The sequence below is a fragment of the Lissotriton helveticus genome, chromosome 5_1, assembly GCF_964261635.1.
Source record: "Lissotriton helveticus chromosome 5_1, aLisHel1.1, whole genome shotgun sequence".
Taxonomy (NCBI): domain Eukaryota; kingdom Metazoa; phylum Chordata; class Amphibia; order Caudata; family Salamandridae; genus Lissotriton; species Lissotriton helveticus.
The window spans coordinates 1,477,324,989-1,477,345,844 of NC_136065.1; the positions used below are offsets into that span (position 1 = coordinate 1,477,324,989).

Genomic DNA, 20,856 nt, shown 5'->3' on the forward strand with positions numbered 1-20,856 from the left:
GAACAAAAGAATAACAACAAAAAGCTTAATAAAAACAAAGGATAAATCAAACATTAAGGATAAGCAGGACCATAATGATTAGGAGCATAGACAATCACAGTTAGAAAGACATATCAAATAAGGTGCAGAACCAGACCGGTCGGACTGAAGGGTGATGGACATACATTGTTGATGGCAACGTCAAATAAAAGGAACAGACTAAAAAGATTATACCTATTGACCCCTGTGTTTGTGGCACCTGCGTCATATCATCTCGACTTCAAATTGTACACAATTGGAGCACAGCAAGGGTGAAATATGAGGATCATGGTAGTGACAAAAAATTAGGAGGTTGACAGGTAGGATAAAAAGCAAAGCAGTGAGGTGCACTGTAAGGGCGAACCATGTGGAACATGGTAGTAGCAAAAATTGGATAGGATGATAGGTAAGATGAGTGGAGTAAGGGTTCTCATAGTCAAGTGAGGCTATGTTTACGTAAATTTTGCCATGAGGATGCCTTTTACTTCCAGTGGAGGGGTTCAGTCTTGTTTCTGGTGGAAGGGCATTCCATATCCTGGGTGCCATTCCTGAAAAGGAACGATTATACGTTTTTTTCTTATTACATTTTTGTGGCTTGAGAAGGAGGTTTTCTTCACTTCTTGTTGATCTTGACCCTCCAGATATTGTGAGTTTATGTCTGAGATAGCTGGGTGCATTATGATGTAAGGCCTTGTGCGTCATGCAAGCTATTTTCAGGTGGATTCTGGCTTCAAATGGCAACCAGTTTAAAGTTTTTAGATCAGGGGAGATGTGGGCCCTTTTTTTCAAGCCAGTGATGAGTCTTGCTGCCGCGTTGGTGGAGGCTCTTAGAGGAGCAGTGGTGGCTTTGGGGAGACCGCATAACGAGACGCTTCCATAATCCAATCGAGGTAGAACTAGAGCCTGAACCGCTAACTTGAAGTCATTGGGAGATAGGAAGGACTTCAGCTTCCTTAGTGTATTGATCTGAAAGTTTGCTCCCTTCGTTGCATTGCTAATATGCTTCTGCATATTGAGGTTACAGTCCAGAGTTATACCCAGAGATTTTGCTGAATCCACAATGGTAGGTTGAACATCAAGTGCTGTGAGGTGTTTGATCAAATTGTGCATTGTGGAGACTTTGGCGGGTGGTGCGATAAGGAGGAATTCAGTTTTTAACACATTTAGTTTGAAGTGATTCATTGCCAGCCATGTTTGGGTGGTCTTAAGAGTATTGTTAAGCAAACTAATGTCGTCCAAGGTATTGATCTTGAGGTAAAGTTGGGTATCGCCAGCATACATGTGAAATTGCATGTTGGATGCTTGAAGCAGATCGGTGAATGGTTCCATGAATAGGTTGAAGAGAGTAGGGGATAATGAGGAACCTTGTGGGACTCCTAGCGTAACAGGAACTGGTTGGGACAGGGTGTTGTTGACCTTGAATTTTTGAGTCCGGTTATGCAGAAAAGAGGTAAACCAATTGAGCACTGATCCTGAGAGACCCATTCTGTGTTTCAACAGATCTATCAAGTGTTCGTGTTTGACGATGTCAAACGTTGAGAAGAGGTCTAGTAGGATGAGGAGACATGCTTTGTTTTGATCAAGAACTTGCAGTGCATCATCAATGATGTGTGTCATGGCTGATTCCGTGCTGTGATTTGCATGTAAGCAGGATGGGTGTTTATTTAGGAGGTTGAAGTGATCGATATGTTTTGTCAGTTGGTGATGAACACATTTTTCTAGAAGTGTGGCCAGAGTGGGAATACTGGAGATAGGGCGGTAGTTGTTAAGGTCTGTGGGGTCACCTGCCCCACCGTTAGGGAATCAGGGATGCAGCCTTGTTGAAGTGAACTGTTGATGATCTTGGTCCATAGGGGTAGTAGCATAGGTGTAAGACCTTTGACCGCATTTGCGGAAAGAGGGTCAGTGAGGTGATTGGAAGGCTTCAGTGCACTGAGAAATTTGCCTATAGCTTCTTCAGAATAGGTGTGGAAGTATGACCATGTTGCGTCGTTTTTTAAGGAAACTTTGATGGGATTTGTTAAGAAGCGTTTATTTTGTATTTCTGTCAGCCATTTTGTTTGCCATGTGCTACCATGTGCTCGCCATGTGCTCTGTCCTACCTTTCTGTTAACTGCTCTCGAAATCTGCCTAGAGACGAACTATATTTAGCATCTTCCACCTTCGCACATGCTCAGTTGAGCTTGCCGCTGTCCATTTAGCTGCTGTTAATCTGTAACTGTCAGGATGTGTTCACCGGAATTAGCAACTGTTGGCTCCTCCCACTTGTTGACTGTGCATTTTCTGTATGACCTTATATGTACCTAAAACCAGCATTTTGTACTTGTACCACCTTCATTTGAGACCCTGTGTGGGTATAAAAGGACCAAGCTCCTTCCATTCAGGGTGCTACTTCATACATTACCGAAGGGTGCTGTGTGAATGTAGTTCCACCTCATGAGGTTTAATAAATCTTGTATTTTCTATTCCAGTTTCTGTGCCAACTTCTATTCTATGGTCTGAGGACACTGTGCAGAGAAGGGAGAACCCCTAGCACTGGTAGGCCTTGCTGAGGCCCACCACCACAATACCTAAGAGAGATCTGCGATCTGCAGTCTCAAAAGAAGTAGTGGTGCCAAGGATTCATAGTGGGGCGGAAGAGTTTTTGTGTATCACACTTCCAAACTCTGGAATTCTATTCCAGAACATCTGAGAGGCCAATCCAACATGCAGACCTTTTGGAAACAGTTGAAAACCTGGCTTTGTACTTATCCACGTAATTATTTTTTTATGTAACATCCAGTGCAAAGGATCTATTAACAGACCTGTAGTGCCAAGATGTTCTTGGGAATATGACGCGCGCTATACATTTTAAAATTTGAATTGAATTCAAATGAAAGTAAACAGCAATTTTTACCAGCCTGCCCACTTATGTGACGTTCCTATGCTGTGTACTTAATATATCTTTCTCCTACATGATGGTAGTGTGCAGCATGAGTGTTTGAGCTGTGATGTATGTGTGCCTCGGTGCTTGTACAGTACATGGAGACCTTTGGGTATCTATGTTGGAAATCCAAGACCTTGAAAAGGCATCTGGAGGTAGAGGGGCCATCCCAGACAGATGAGTGGATTGCCTGCATTCCTGAAAGCTGGGTGGGATACATATACTGGAGGAAGGGAGAGCCACACCCTCCTATGCACTTCAAAAGGACTTAGTGGGGCCTGGGCAGATTGTCAAAGAGATGATGTGGCTAATAAGGGAAACATAAAGAGCAGGGTTAGAGCCCTTGTAAGCTTTTGTCAGGCGTTTATAAGTGAGCCCAACATCCAAGTATGTTTCTTTAGCCACTCCCATGACTACCAAATTTAGAGTCACTTCTGCTGTGACAGACTGCTTCCTCGACAAAAAGCAGGAAAGAAGAGTGGGCACTTCAAAGGAGGTAACACCCCTCAAAATGAATTTCAAAGATAGAGTGGCTACCTCACATCTGTGTCTGGAAGCAGATTATAACAAGCATTTTTAATGCAATAAGACTTGCATTTGCGAGCATTTCAGTTATTGGCATTGTAAATGAAAATGCCTTGTATGTTTTTAAAAGAAACACATATATAAAAGGCATTGTTACTTTTAATGCCAAGTGCTCAAACTCTCGCAAATGTGAGAGCACTTTAATGTTGGCCGCGCCCCTTTTTGTACACGCTGCTAGCATATTCAGGTTACAGTGAGCAGCGTGTAAACGAAGGGGTGCAGCCAACATTAAAGTGAAAGCACATATGATGCTTTCACCCAAAGTGATAAAAAAATAATTAATTTCAAAAGCTTCTGTAGCACAGCCGCTTAAGTGAAAGCGATCATGCCGTATATTTAACTAATTAAATACGCGCGGCTGGTATAGCTAAAGCGAACTGCGTTGTAATTTGAATAAAGAAACACTATTAAAATAAAAGCGGACGGGTGCTGCAATGCCGTGGGTGGAATAGGGGAAAAGCATTAAAGAAAATATTGCTCACCAACTCATATAGCAGTCCATGTAACAACACCAGTAAAAGTACAGTCTTTATGGGAGGTAACAAATGCAGACAAGGTAGTATCAAGTAGGGACTAACAAGCCTAATAAAGACTCGGAAGCCAGGGTTTACGAAGGACAATGACACTAGCCAATTAAAAGTTTGGGCAGAGAGTGGGCAGCTCTTCAAAGCCATATTCCACTACTGAATGCCTCGCAGCGGCACATGCACTGCTCAGGCTTGAGCTAAAAACCACGTGAAGCAAATCACAAAGCAAAAATTAGCATGGAACAAACCACATGAAGGAAATTACATGGAGTAAATCACACGGAGAAACAAATTACACAGAGGGTAAGATCACAATGGAGTAAATCATATAAAGCAATGCTGTGGGGATGGGGTTATACGTAGTAAAGCGTAATAAGCCAAATTACATTTTTCTTGCTGGAGGCAAATACGTATGTATGAATGAGTCTGCCTAAAAAGACTTTTTCAGAGTACTCCTGCAAAAACTACTAAGGTTTAGTACTGTGACAAATACAAAAATAGTACATTTCAGATATTTTGAGTAGAGGTGGGTGAGCCACTGGAAGCTCGAGCCGGGCTCGAACCTGAAGCATGGCACAGGCTCAGCTCGGGGTCCTGTTGGAACCTCAAGCCTATATCGAGCTGAGCTTTCATGTGGCTTCTGCTTGCCATGCTGGCTCTACCCTCATGCAGAAAGAGGTAAACAAAGCATTAACATATGAGGTAAAACCAGAAAACCTGCATTCATCGCGGCTTCCTGGTTAACTAAATTGGGTGATCTTGAGCAAATATTTTATTTTACTGATCCTCCTTTTTCTTCACTCTCACAAATGAAAGCACCTTCTTATTTACATGGGTTTACAACACCAGCTGTTTGAACTAATAAAGAATAATGTCGCTCTATCTTTAAGAAAGCATCAGGCACATACACCTGTCACCACATATACACACATAAATACTCACACAGACATACACAAACACACCGTCGGATTAAAGCACCATGCAAGAATCGTCCCAGCGTCAAACAAATAACTGAAACTGAAGCAGAAGAGCACAGCTGATACAAGCCGTCGCAGTCATTCGTACAAATGAATCACATTAAAGATATCTCAGGGTTAAGTAAATGGTCAGCAAACACTGATGTGTCGGTTTGGTTCAGAATCCAACTTGTAAACTACTGCGCCTCATATACAACCCACCGCGTGTAATGCTCATCACTTACCAGCATTAAGTTTTTTTTTTTTTTAAACTATAATTATGTTTTTCATGTATAACATACAATGCAAACTTTACATAATGCACCAAGGCGCTTACGTTTATTTTTGTCAAACAAGAGATGCGGGTCAGAGGAAGACACTCAGGTAATTTGGGCAGATTCACACAATGCAGAGCAGAAGCAACCAATTTGCAAACCCGGATATCTTGTTCCAAAGAGTGCAGTTTAGTTACCAGATCACTTCTTCTCATAATCATATGAAACCAGACACGCTGTATTTTTGAACACACGAAACGTGAGGGTCGTTGTGTTAAAGAATACTCAGGTCAAAGCTTCCTCATGCACCCTACTCAATTCCGGCCGACACGCTGCGTGGCCCCCAGCTACCAGCAACATACCTTTCCACTGAATAAACCCGCGAAGCAACTACACACATCCACTGGTTCCGTCCACACCAATAGTATAGAAAACCAGAGTACATACTAGTGCACATAATATAGGAGCACGTGACAGCCAAAACTGAGGTGTGAGGTGGCGCTGTCAGGAGCAGCAGCAGGCAAGGGCAGCGCAGATGGGGAGGGAGACTGGCAGCAGCTGATTCAGAAGCAGAGCATAAATGAAGTGAACTTACCGGGGACCCAGAAGAGTATGCCACATCTCTCAGCTCCGCGTCTGAACAGGCAGCTTCAAAAATCTGAAGTGTGGGTTGGGAGGGGCATGTGTAGGAGATAGAAGACCGACCCCAGCCAGTGCACGCTCACACCACCAGGGGTTAGATACGCTGGGAGAGGGGTCCGTGCCAGTGAGCGTGCGTGCAGCATGTACCAGACCATGTCACTGCTGAGCAAGTGGGCAAAGAGCGAGCACCGATGAGCAGCACTGTCTATTATTTCATGTGTGTAAATATATATATGTATCCCAACAACTTTCTGCTTCTCCTGCGCGGCATGCAGAAATCACGACCACCAGGCAGCTTTCCAGTACACAGGTAAGTTTATTATCACCTCTCTGTTTCGTTTGGCATGACGCGTTTCGGGTAGACACTACCCTTGATCACATAACAGTCATGTAGTACGAGATACCATTAAATACCCATTTTTTTTCACTCTGAACACCACGTGACAGTAGAAAGTTAAAACATATTGGTGTTAATGATGAGAACGGCAGTCTTTCTTTGTGAGCAGCCTTCAATAACATTTCTGATTTGATTTAAAAGATCTCAGGCGTGGCAGATTTATAACCACAAATTCTAGCAGCATAAATGCATCAATGATGTTTATAGCACACATATACATAACTAAATACGCAAATAATTTAACATGGTATGATTTTTGCACTATAAATAATTATACACATTAAAAATTATTTACAATTATATACACGATAAAATATCCTGTATAATGAAAAAATATATATGTATATATCTAAACAATTATATACATATGCATTTAATATACCACATTTAATTGTGCAATATTCCAGCCTAAATGCTGAAAAAAGCATGTGCAAAATACGCCAGTATGTTAAGTAGTCCATGTTCAACCCCGTTGTTTCCCCATGGAAAACCACGGACCGTGTGCAAAATTACTGCCTCAATGCAGTTGCGTATTTTTAAATTCGCTATAAATGCATGCTACATCTTTCTATACAGAAATGTGCAAAATTAGTTAGCTCTAAGATGTTGTAATTCGACACCTGATCCCAGGTGTCCCCAAGATGCTCGTTCCGTTACATCCTAATTTTACCAAAGTGCTACGTGCTATACCCTAAAAAAATGAGTGAGTCATAAAAATTATTTCATATAATACCAGTGAAGATCTATACATATTTGAGAATCAGATAATATTCTACAAATTCGTTTCAGCACTATGTAGGGAGTAGTATAAATGTTGTTAAAGTTCATCCCTGTATATGTTCATCAACTGTCATAACGGAGTTCATCAGAAAATTGATCCCTGCAAGCCTGCAGGAAACTTCAACTAGTTGATGGAGAAAAATCTCTTAATGTTCCTTCCTCCTGTTGTCTTCTCAGAATTCTACAATATAAGAGGATATATGTGAATTAATAGTAGTAAATCAAAAAGGAAATCTCAAAGAAAAGTATGCAAATCTTCCGTATTATTCAAGCCGTTAGGAAATTTGCTGTTAAGATTCAGGATGTATTTTGTCTCTAGCTGCCTTAGGAGTATCTCCCTGTTGCCACCTTTTCTGGGTATAGAGACATGATCTATAACAAAGTACCTCAGGCAATTGATGTCTTTGCTATGAACAGATTTAAAATGCCGTGCGATCGGATAAGCCGGGTCGCAGTTGATAATAGCTCTAATGTGCTGCAGTATTCTCACGTGCACCTGGTGCTTGGTGCTACCCACGTACCTAAGCCCACAGGTGCACGTGAGAATATACACTGCAAAATCTGTGCGACAATCAAAATTGCCCCTGATATTCTGTTCTTGTTCTCTGAAGGGTGTGCTGTATTTCGTGGTGTTCACACCAAACTTGCATGCTCGGCAGGTAGCACATTTGAAGAATCCCTGTTTAACAGGTAGCCACGTTTTAACTAATGCCCCTTCTGCCACAGGTTTAGATAAATATGCCTCCATAGTTTTGCATTTCCTGAAGGTTACAGTTGGTTTCTCTGGTAATCTATCCTTCAGGATATTGTCAGTCAAAACTATTGGCCAATTTCTGCTTAAAATAGATTTAATCTTGCGCTCCTGCAGGCTATAGGTCGTAATAAGTCTGGGTGCCTCTTTGTCATCCCCTTTGTCTGTCTTATTGTCATGGCTAGCTGGAAGTAGGGTCTCCCTAGTTATGTGATTGGCTTTCAGGACTGCTTTAGTTAGAACAGTTTCTGTATACCCCCTTCTTCTGAAACGTTCCACCGTCTCTACCTTGCATTTCTCATATTCCTCCGGTGTACTGCAGATACGCTTTAATCGCAAGTGTTCCCCGAAGGGAATACTTGCGATTAAGTGTTTAGGGTGCGCACTGGTGGCATGCAATAATGCATTGCCTGCCGTGGGCTTCCTGAAGGCACTTGTTATTAATTTCTCATCTACTGCCTGTATGCGTACATCTAGGAATTCAATAGTAGTTGAACTGATGTGTGAGGTGAAGTGTAGGTTATATTCATTCTCATTGATCTGATCAATGAAGTCCTGCGCACTTTTGCTGTCCCCCTTCCAAATTACAAAAACGTCGTCAATAAAACGTAGCCAATAAATAATTTTCTGTTCAAAGGTGTCTCTAAATTTGGCCATGAGGACCCGCCTCTCCCAGAGCCCTACGTGCGAGCAAGCGTAGCTCGGGGAAAAGCAATCCCCCATGGCCACCCCCTGCTTCTGTCTGAACAGATCCTTACGAAAGGAGAAAAATTTTTTGTTAAGGCACCAGGTGATAAGTGACAACAACATCTTATTGTGCATTACGTATTCTGCTGGTCTGGTGTTCAAAAAGTATTCCACCCCCTTTAGGCCACAATCATGTTGTATACTCGTATACAGCGACTCGATGTCCAGAGTCACTAATGTTAAGTCATCATTCCAGGTAAAATCCTCTATTCTCCTAAGAAATTCCCCTGTATCTTTAATGTATGATGGCATTGTCCTTACCAGATCTTGGAGATATAAGTCAATGTATTGGCCCACTCGTTCGGTCATGCTGTTTCTGGCCGATATTATGGGGCGCCCAGGAGTCGGAAACCTTCCTTTATGTATTTTTGGTAATAAATATAAAAAGGGTACTTCTGGGCCAGTGTTAAACAAAGTTGTATTCTTCCGAAGTTATAAGCCCTTCTCTTTTCCACTTTTGGAGCTCCCTTTTTATATTCTCTTTTGCTCTGTCATAGGCCTTCATTGAAGTTTTTTCATAGCTTTCTGAGTTATTTAACTGGCGCATTGCTTCCTCATCATACTGGACTTTAGGCCATAAGACGATGTTACCGCCTTTGTCAGATTTCTTGACAATTATTCCTGGGTTGGTTTGAATTTTATCCATAAGTTTGTTAAATTCCAACTGCCTCTGGTTTATATGTCGTTTCTTGAAGTTTACTTGATAGTTGAGTTTCTTTATTTCCTGAATCACCCGATCATGGAATACATCTATAGCATCTTTTTGCATCAGGGGAATGAAGGTTGACTTCGGTTTAAACGGGCTCTGCCCTGCTCCTTTTTGTAGCAGTTCCAATTCTTTCAACTTAGTTTGTGTTGAAACTTGTGACGTGTTTGGTTCCTCATTGTTAAGTTCATGCAGAGCCCATAAGGTGGGGATTTCTGAAGCTTGTATATTGGAGCCTGCTTCACTAGTTTCTCTGTTCTTTTTATCATCCCACCCACTTTTTAACGCAAAGAATTTCTTCAGTTTGAGCTTCCTGATGAAACAGAATAAATCGATGCGCGCCGAGGCATAGTTGAAGTTCGTGTTGGGACAATAATTCAACCCTAATGCCAAAAGCTGTTCCTCCGCTTTGGTGAGTGTTAGGGTGGTCAGATTTATTATTGTTTGTTCCTCTGTCATTATTTCCTGCGCCATTGATTTTTTTTTTTTTTGGCTTGACGCTTGTATTTACGGCGCCTTGCCCGCCTGATGGTGTCCCGCTTTTTCCGACCTGGTTTTTGTTGTTCCGCGGCCGTAACGTTTTCATCCGGTCCCCCACTAAAAAATCAACTTCCTCTTCTAGGCTCAAAATAATCATGTTAGATTCACTGCTATAGCTGTTGGTATCCACACTGGACCCACTTGTGAGTGATTCATTGTCCGTTCCGTCTTCCTTATCGTTTACTGGGCCCACGTGCACCATATTGGGTTTGGTATTTTTGCTTTTCAGTTTGCGAATGTTGTCATACTTTCTCGCAAATGTATAAATTTGTCCCAAACGATAATCTTCCAAATCACGTGCAAATTTTTGTACTTTCCTGGTTTGTATTTTTTCTTCATGTTTTTTGAGGCGTTCCTTAATTTCCTTCTTTTTGGTCATGATCCATTCTTGTTTATCAGATTTGCTCAGTTCCTTCAATTTCTGGTATTAAGGCTAAGCGGTCTATTTCCGCATACTTTATCAGTATATATCGTGAAGCACTCCTTCAAAGCCACACCTTCTCGCTGGCAGCGAGATGAAAAGAGCACGGACCACAAGATTCTTAAAATACCGCTTGATTTATTTCGTTCTTCTCACAAACACACAGCAACCATTACGCGTTTCGTCCCTCCCAGGGGACTTCATCACATGTATCACTCACAAATTGCTTAGAAGGAATGGACCTAAGATCAATTCCTCCCTAGCCAAATTATATCAAGCCAACAGGCCTTTACGATCGGATGAATTGCACTTGGTCTGTGTACCAAGTATCAAAAAAGGCAGAAGAGGACGGCTCTTTTCTTACAATGCCACCAAGCTTTGGAACTTCCTCCCACTTCAGCTGCGGAAGGAAACTAACCATTTGAACTTTTGCAAGCTGTTGAAAAACTGGCAATCTCCCAGATAGGCCTTAGAAGCTTTTTGCAGTCCATAGTGCTGGGATGGCCATGGGTAGCCATGCGCTTTATAAATGCTACTTCTATTCTATTCTATTCTATTCTATATATATATATATATATATATATATATATATATATATATTAATTATTTGTTCGATTGTTCGTGTTTGCGCTCTCAGGAAAAAGGCGAAGGAACCCAGTAGTTGAATCTGCAGTTTTAATTACACGCGTATATATACATACATACACATATATATGTATATATTTATGTATATACACACACACATATATATATAGATTTATATTACCACTTTTGGAGTAGAGAGCGGCAATTGATTTGCGAGTGCACCCTCGCGTGTCAGCACCCGCCTGCGAGTGCCACGCATACTGGTGCGTGGAGAGCAACAAGATTTATATATACACATATGTGTGTGTGTGTGTGTGCGAGCAGCGAGTTCTGTTAATATTAATGCTGTATTAACAGCTCGCTGAACATAACCCAGTCAGATGACCTTGTGCAAACGCAACTTTGGTCCTGTCAGTAGTGATACTGTTTTTATTTTATAGATAAGCATAAAGAGTACCAAGATGACACTGCAGATTAACAAGTATTCAAGTAAAAGGTTGACTGTTGAGCCTTAAAATGTGCCCCAACACTGTCTGCAGGCTAGCCATATTTCCTCAGCGCCTTTTAGCTCTCTGGCTGCTTTCTTACACCTGTCACGGGCAGGTCTTTCACTGAAATACCACTGTGCCAGTGAAGGTCCTAGCCTGCTTCACATCCTGCTGGAACCTAATGATTAAATCTCCAGAGCCATTTCAGTCTGTTCTCATATGTTGGTACCATCCCCGTGTGTGAGCCACGCTTGTACAAACACATCGGGATCCTGGACGCATGCGCGCAGGCAGGCAGGACAAACCTGGAAAGAGTGGACGTGGATACAAATAAAAAAAACATGAGCAGAGCGTTGTGTTCACAATTTAATAAAACAAACGTTGGCCATTGTGCCGGCTGCTTTGAATGTGAAAGTGCGCATGGCACTCTGAATGTAACCACAGCACGTCGTTGTGCCTAATCTAGAAGAAACTCAATGACGAAAATAGCACACGTACCATGTAACAACAAAGTAAAGGGGCCAGTAACCATGGGAGGATACAAATGAAGACATGGCTGTACTAAGGAGGGACTAACAAGCCTCATAATGAATCAGAAGACAGCATTTACAAAGGACAAACACACAAGCCAATGAAAAATAAGGACAGGGACTGGCGAAGCTTCTTTCCTTACTGAACTACCACAGCTCTTTGCAGAGCAGTGCATGTGCGCTGACTCATGCTCAACCAAAAAAGGGGAGCTTAAGTCTACCAAAATAGTCAATTAGTTGAACTTTGGCTGCACAGTAGCATGGAGAAGGTAAACATAGCTTTTGCCTTTTGTGAACCGGACTGGTGACCTAAGTCCGCTAGTCTCACTGCTGGTTGAGGGGACATCACCCAGAAGAATCAAGACTACTTACTTTGGAGCCTGGAGCACCAGCTTCTGTCAGTCTGCTGAGACCAGAGGACCCTGTGAAGAGGAGAAGAGTTCATGGAAGGAGTCTGTCAAGTGGATGCCCGTAAGCAAAGTGTGTCAGGTCAGTGTGCTGCTCAAGAGGACTGACACACTGATCAGGCTGTCTGCTTATGTGCTGCTCAAGTTGCCAATCCTATATGCCAGGTGAGGCTGCTGTGAAAATATTTAGCCGACTCTATATGCCTAGTGCGTTGCTGTGACCAAGAAGGGTCATCACCATGAGCAGAGCTGTGACCTGAGAGGGCCATAGACCCGGGTGCCACTCAAGTCGGCCACTCTGTAGGCTAGGTGGGGCTATCATAAAGATTTAAGGCCATCGCTCTAGTGCTACTGTGACCCAAGGTGACTGTCTGCCCATGTGCTTCTCAAGTGGACGGTCGGACTGATCAGGTCATCTGCCTGTGTACCACTCAAGTTGGTATGGTGGGGTTGCATGAAGGTTAAGATTTGTCACCCTGATGCCTCGCTGCCATTGAAGAGTACTGTTGTACTGTGCAGCGCTGTGATTTCAAAGGGCCACCTGCCTATCAGGTGGACTGTTGCACCTATCGGGCCGTCTGCCCTTGTGCTGCTCAAATTGGCGACCTGTATGCCAGGTGCGGCTGCTTTTAAAGCTGAGGGCTGTCACCCTGATGCATTAATGTGATCAAGGATGGCCATCAGACTGTGCAGCATGGTGACCTGAGAAAGCCGTTGACCTGTGTGCAAGTCATGACCTTGGGCGGCGGAGAAGAGAAAGGGCCATTGCCCTTGTGCGGTATGCGAAACTGAAGCAAAGTGGGTTGTGACCCGTGTTACCAGAACATCTACTTTGTCATCGGAGACAATAAGCTGTCCGAGTCGTACAGCTGAGATCAGGAGGACTTACCTCCAAGCAAGGAAGAACAATCGACCCCAGCCATCTTGTATTCATTACCCACTCAAGTTGATCATGAAGCCATATCGTCGGTTGGCTCCAGACCACTGACCTGCTTCTGGGCTTTCTATATCACATCACCAGTGGGAGTGGGAAGACTGATCACCATGCCGCAGAGGCCCTGGGGGAACTAGCCCTGACTATATCCCTATGGCACTGAGACACTGACTTTGAAAAAGCACTTTGGAAATGTTAAGACATACTTATTAGTAGGGTCTAGCCTGAATGTTGCCACATGTGAATGAGGAATAACCACAGTTAGTAACCCGGGGAGTGAGACTCAGGATATTGCCCAGACAACGCTAGAGTGTCAGCCTTACAAAGACTGTGTATATTTATAGTTTTTGCTATATTTCACTTTATGTTCGTATATAAATACAGGCAAGTACAAGCCTTGACATTAATTTATTGGGATTGCTGAACGTATTCTTCACCTGATCCAAGTAAACGAAGACCACCATACACACATCCAGGGGATGAAGGGCAACCTCCTCAGGAAACTGAGGATCAGGGAAAAGCACTGGAAGAACCACTCCCAGCTGATGATGAAACAGAGATCTTGGGCACAAAGCCAAGGCCCAACCAAAGAACAATCCTTTGTCAAACACTCAAAAGAAAGGAGAGGGACAAGACACAGATTCCAGCTCACCCAACCGGCGAGCAGACATAACCGCCACCAGGAAAAAGACCTTCAAACTCAAAAGGCCTGAACTCACAGACAGCAGAGACAAAATGGAGGATACTGGAGATCCTGCAAAACCAACTGCAGGTACTTTTACAAAAGTAATGAAAGTGGAATAGTAAGAGTATGCTCATGGAATATAAATGGACTGAGAGCTAAGATCTTAAATGCTCAGATAGACTCCATAGTGGGAAACCCCACATTATAGTATTACAAGAAACCTGGGAAACGAACCCATTTATGCTACATGGATACGCTGGCTATTATGAGCACGCAAAAAAAGAGCGAAGGTTCGGACGACCCAGTGGTGGACAGGCAATATTTATTTCTAACACACTACAAGCACAGCATGAACAAGTGATAGTAGACAGTACTAATATCTTGATAGTCAAATTAATCTATAAAAAAACTAACCAAATCCCTAAAACATTATATCTGATTACAGTATATATTTTGCCTACAAATCGGAGCAGGGAGGAAACCTGTAGAACCCTGAACAATGCTCTTATTAATATAATGATAGAGGATGCCCTAGCAGATTTACTTATTACCGGGGATTTTAATTTAAACCTTATGTCATCCCACACAAGAGACGACATAATACAATCCCAAAACCATCAATGGCTAATTCCTGAGCAAGATCTAGGGATAGACAATAATGCCGATGAGAATAGAAAGGGAAAGAAACTAGTAATGGACATTGAAGCAATGGGACTCCGAATACTTAACGGTAGAAAAAAACCAGACGTTCCACCATGAAACAGTTACTTTGGGCATAATGGATTTTCAAGGATCGATTACACCATGACTTCGTTGCATATGTTCCACAATATTATCTCGTACCAACTAAAGAAAGTAAACGAAAGTGATCATGCTCAACAAATAATTATAATGAACATCGGACTAAATAGAAAAAAGGAGTACCAATCAGCTCATGGGCATATTGACGCAACAAACTACAAAAAACTGTTTTGGAATGTGGAAAACAAAGAAATAATGAATGATGAAGTGGAAAGGATTTTGGAAGTATGCTTTAAGGACACAGTAGCAAAATCAGTGATAGAGCAATGGGAAAACTTCACGGGGAAGCTGACCACACCACAAACCAAAATAAATACCAAGAAGAACCAAAAATATAGAGAGCCATCCAGGGATAATGAAAACCACTTAAATCTGCCATATACAATAAGGACATTGAAGAAAGAACGAAACAGGATTGTCAGGCTACTAAAGAAACCAGGGATAAAAGTGGAAAATCTGGGAAAATGAAAGTCATTAAATCAAAATCTGAAGAAACTAATATGGGGTGAGAAAAATCTGGCAAAACAAGCAACTTGGGCAAAAGTATTCCACGCTAGCAAGCAAAAGAATACGAGAGACTTCTGGAACATTATCAATAGCCTTGCTAGACCTAACAAGCAGGTAATCTCATCACCACTAACGGAGCAGGAATGGGAGATCTTTTTGAGGAGACATTTAAATCAGGACTCTTCACAGTCAAGACCCCTCGAAAAGGGACATGGGTGCAAAAAAGATAAATCTCCTTTTAAGGATAAGAATTTCGATACGCCAATAGTTATAGAAATAGAAGAGATAATGAAACTTATAACAAAACAGAAAAACGGCGCTCCCGGACCAAATGGGATACCGTTTGCTCTCTTTAAAGAAAACACAGAACTATGGTCGATCATATTAGAGAAACTATACACAGAAGTCATTAGAACTGGAACTATCCCTAAGTCATGGCGAGGATCTTTAATAACTCCAATTTTTAAAAAAGGAGACTGGGCTCTTGCAGAAAACTACAGACTGATTACTCTTCAAGACACTGAAGCAAAGCTATTTGCAAGAATTTTGTTAACAAAACTATCTGAATGGGTGAGAGAAACAAAGAAATTGCCCTTAAACCAAACAGGCTTTATTCAAGGCCTAGGAACAACAACTAACATAATTGTTCTTGCACTGCTAATGGATAAATCAATCAGACTCAAACAACCCCTGTACCTATGTTTTATAGATTTTAAATCAGCATTTGACTGTGTTAAAAGAGACCTTCTGTGGAATAAACTGGAAAAAATGAATATCCCACTCCCCCTCCTCAAGCTGATTCGCCTTTTATATACAGAAACATGGGTAAGTGTGAGGATGGGGGACGGACGAACGCAATCAAAGGAGATTCCAGCAAAGGAAGGCCTGAAACAAGGCTGTGTTTTAGCCCCCCTACTTTTTAATTTGTTTCTTGCGGACCTAACGGGAATACTGGATGACGAGAATGCGCATCCCCCGAAACTAGCTGATAAACGCCTCACGAATTTGATGTATGCGGATGACGTCATACTATTGAGCCATACCAAAGTGGGACTACAGCGTCTAATCAGGCGGACTCAAACATACTCGAAAGAGAAAGGGATGGTCATAAACGAGACTAAAACAAAGATTATGGTAGTGACCAAAAACAACAAGAGAAGATATAACGTAAATGGATTATGGATACAAAGGAGCTGGAGCAAGTAGAGGTATATAAATACCTGGGTGTGGTATTTGATGTGAAGGGTAGCTATCAACTGCAAAAATGTGAGACTCAAAGAAAAGCGAACTCACTAACTGCAGCATTTAGAATTGTGCAAAAGTCACTTTCCAGCCTAACCTATGGTCCTCTGCTGAATGTAATTGCCGCAAAACTCCTACCGACCATAACATATGGCAGTGAAGTGATAATGGGCAAGGATAGCGAAACTCTGAACAAGATCATAACCAGAGCCTACCGAGCCATATTCCATTTACCAGCAAATGCGTCCCCCGCCCGAGTAAGGCTGGAGTTTGGACTGACCAACCAGCAATATGCAAGGCAAGGCCACTTTATAAAAGTATGGAATCAAATAAAAAATGACCATCAAAATGAAATATCGCAACTCTTATGGAGAGAAATAAATAAGGACATAAATTCTACTGCGTGGATCTACCTTAGGGAAGCAATAAAGGATTTTGCAATCACTCCAATATGGGAAAACAATATAAACAAGTCATTGTTCAAGAAAATAATTAATAAAACTATAAACCATCTATCCATCTTAAACGATAAAGCTATCCTCACCAAAAGAAAACACGCATGGACGATAATTAATGGATACAAAAAGAAGGAAATCCAACAATACCTGGTAACACCATGGACAGAAAAAAACAAACAGGTTCTTCTTAAAGCCAGATTTGGAACTATGCCGGGCCTATGTCACCTTCCTCGTGGGAGAGATTGAAAACTCAAATGAAATGCAGACTGTGTAATTATGGTGAGGAAGATATGCTTCATCTTCTCTGTACCTGCCCTACGCTTTTATAGGAGAGGAAATCGTTACTAAAGTTTCCCTTCAAAGTACGTGGCATAAGGACATGTAGACAGGCCTTGATAAATTGCATGAACTCGAACGACATTATTTTAAATGCTATCTTTGTAAAGTTTTTAATGATAGTCAAAAGTAAACTAGATGTCATGCCTATTTTAGATATTTAAGTACTTACAAATAATATTTGTAGTGTTTTTATTCGAGAACACAGTTTTTAGTTTTTGTCTGAGATGTGTAATATTGTAAGATTTTAAATAATCATCACAATAAACTATTTACTTACTTACTTAACTGCAGGTCCCAAGAATGGCACACCACAGGAGGAGTGGGACGGAGATTGACAAACCCCTTAATGATGCAGGAGACCAGACCCTGATCATCCACCAGACCCCCCCCCAGAGAGACCAAGAAGCTTTCATCACTGCCCACTGCACCCTAAGAGTGGCAGGACTAAGGCCCAACTGAAAACTATTCTGGAGAAAGTTCAGCACCTGCAGCTAGGCAACACAAAGAGAATCCACCTGCAATCAATCACACCAAGCCTTAAACGTCTTCTAATGCTGAACATAAGAAGAATGAGTCGACAACCGCCTAGAGACCTGCACTGAAGAAGAGACCGAGGCAGAAAAGCCCTGAAACATCAAGCCACCCCATTCAACCACCAAGCCGTCAACCGGAGACGCGACAGGTAGGACACCTGTGGAGTTGAAAACCACAGGGGAAATGGAGCCAATGGAAACCCCCACTCCGGACCAAACTTCATCTCCATCAACAGAGGAAACCAAACAGAGCGAGGCCATGCCGGAGTCAGGGTCAGCAACTGCAAGTAATGACCACCTGAATATAATTACCTTCACTGCAGAGGAAGTGCCAGGAACGCAGGCAGCCCATCGGAGTAGAGCAATAAGCCCCACACAGGTTAAAAGTGGCCACATTAGTGAGAGTGCACAGCCCCATCACGGAGCCGTAAACTATCATAGACTGGCAGAGAAATGCACTGCAGATCCCTGGCTGGGAAGTCTTGCCAGAGAGTAAAGCTGGCCAGAGGCAGGCATAGCAGACCACCGGCTGGGCAAAACAGCCCTGTATGCCCCACCCCTACCCCGTTCGGAGGCAAGCACCACAGACCTCCGGCCTGGCAGCCCAGCAGCAAGCATCCATTGGCAAGCCTGCGGCAACATGTGCAGGTGCCAACACCACGCAGGCCCCGGGGAAAAGATAAAACACTCACCATAGCAGCAGAATACCTAACAGCAGAGTTCCCCAGAACTATACACGAATGGCCGGCAAGACGGGAATGCCCAAGTGCTGGAGCGTAAACACCGTGCCTGCCTGAAAGTAAAAGTGAATATTTGGACAAAAAAAGGACAGGAAGTGAGGCGGGAGGCGTCTTTCATTAATTGGGAGGGAATGTGAATGGAGGCACCGGGGTCTCGCTATGTGATTCATCACAGCGAGAGGGACATCATTACAGCTTTTTTTCAAGTAAGATAAATTCATTACCAGTTTGCCCATTTTCTGCGCCACCGTTGGGATAAAGTGCAGATAACTCAGTCTGGGACAGGAACATCCCTCCAAAACTGAAACTGTATAAAAAGTCCACACCTCTTAGCTCCTCCAATTGTTTCTATTTAAGTGTGAACAAGTATTTTATCTTCAGTATTGAGGATCATTATTTTGACTAATGAGGATGTTGTTTCCCCACTGTTACTTCAGTCCTGCTGCCCAAAACTCACATCTACCCCCTCAAACAAGCATGGGCCATGCTCACATTGCCCAGTTTTTAATGGATACAATGGATGGACCAAGATCGTTCTTGGTGGAGGGGCATTAAACCACCTGAAGAGCAGATACAGATTATTTATTCATTCTTGTCGAAGAGTCATGCATGACCATGCAGTCTCCCAGACAGTGTGAAGATTGTGGCTACATTGTAAGGAGAGATTAGGAGGCTGGCATGGTATATATGCACACTTATTGAAGTGATGTACCTTGCACTAATCCAGACAACCCTTTTGGTGATTTTAGTGGTCACTGATAGAAAGCTCTCAAAGTGGTAGCTGTGGAGAGCAGCCTTAAGGCTTATCTTGAAGGAGTGTAAAGCAGCTTGTTTTACCAACTTTAAACAAGAGTGTAAGTTAAGTGAAAAAGAACCACACAGTTTTTCTATAAAAAATAAGTCTACTTATTACGAACACAATCACTAATACATTGGTATATCTACTACCCAGAGATGATAACGTAATACACAAGAATACTTTGATATTATCAGTTAAGTAGCACAAATATACACTCCAGGGGGCGTCCAAACCATATATTAAGAAAGTGGAATGCGAACTACAAAGGATAACAGGATTTGGACCAGGAAACTCGGAGGAGCTGGGTACACCCAGGGTAGGTACACAGGAATCCCATGGAGGCTGTGTGCAGAGTGAAAACACAGTCGCGTGCCCAACAGAAGTCAATGGATAAGTCCCTGTTGCAGTTTTAATGAAGGACTCTTCCTGGAGGACCCCGAAGAAAACCTTTGGAAGACAGAAGGTTGGTAGCCACCCCACCCGTGGTTGCCCGAGGAAGCCGGTTACCTGCACCAGGGAAGCTGGGTGCATAGGGGTAAAGTGACATCAGAACTTGCCTTAGACGACAATGGGAGACTTCAAGGAAGATGCCCCTGTTTGAAGACTGTGACGGATTTGGGTGGAATTAGAAGGGGGGATTCTGGGCCAAGTGTAGATTCTAGGAGTGAAGAACCTGCTAGCAGAGAGGACAGAGTCTATGCCACTCAGAGGTGATCAGGAGGGACAGAAGCACAATGCCCACCGATGTCGAGAGGATAAGGAGAGACAATGTTGACCTTATCACTGAAGCTGTGAGGACCAGGCCATGCTGAGGAAGACCAAGAGCCATGCACAAGCTGTCCCAGGTTGGATGTAGGTGTCCTGGTGGTCGGTGTCTGGCGGGAGCACAAGCCTTAGTAGCTGCAACTGGCATGGAGAATGAAAAGGAGCAAACGTTGGGACCAGCAAGGTCCAAGGGACTCACCAAAGGCAAGAGAGTCAGAGAAGGCCCAAGCAAGCAGGGGAGCCCAATGAAGTGAGAGAAGACCCTCAGGAGGACCCATGGGCTGGGGACAGAGGAGTTGCAGGAGGACCTCAAGGAGCTCACCAAAGTCATAGGTTCACAATGTAGGAGATGCAGGGAGGACTCTGTTCTTCAGGAAGTGAGGTGCTGGAGGCTGGAGCTTCTTGTAGCTCGAAGATCTCTGGAGTGCAGCGCCAACAGGCCTTGACAACGGTAAGTCAACGTGGGGCAAAGGGGTTCGGTTCCAGCAGCCTCAACAAGGAATACTGCCCTCCAAATTGCAGGGAAGACAGGTCAGGCCTCTAGGGATCCACAGAACCACCACCTGTGTTGCTGAGACTTGGGATGTTCATGGAACGTCAGATGCAGCAGACCAGTCAGCTTCATTGCTGTGCCTGCAGATGCAGGTGAGTGAAGCCTTCACTCCAAGGGAGATTTCTTCGGGTGTCCTTGATGCCCACAGGTCTTTTGGAGAACCTGGATAAAGCACAGATGATGCAGAAGACTTGAAGAACAGCAACACCAGGAGCAGCAGGA

The 20,856-nt window shown here is 43.1% G+C and overlaps 1 protein-coding gene across 2 annotated transcripts in view; it reads right to left on the reverse strand.

The window, feature by feature from the left end:
* Window positions 1-6,237: 6,237 nt before the first annotated feature.
* ST7L (suppression of tumorigenicity 7 like) overlaps window positions 6,238-20,856 on the reverse strand; it is a 1,501,068-nt gene continuing 1,486,449 nt past the window's right edge. The window contains exon 17 of one of the 2 annotated variants that reach the window (XM_078644468.1): window positions 6,238-7,284. The gene's annotated coding sequence lies outside the window, so the exon portion shown is untranslated. The remainder of the gene's footprint in view (window positions 7,285-20,856) is intronic. The other variant, XM_078644466.1, reaches the window with a different exon arrangement.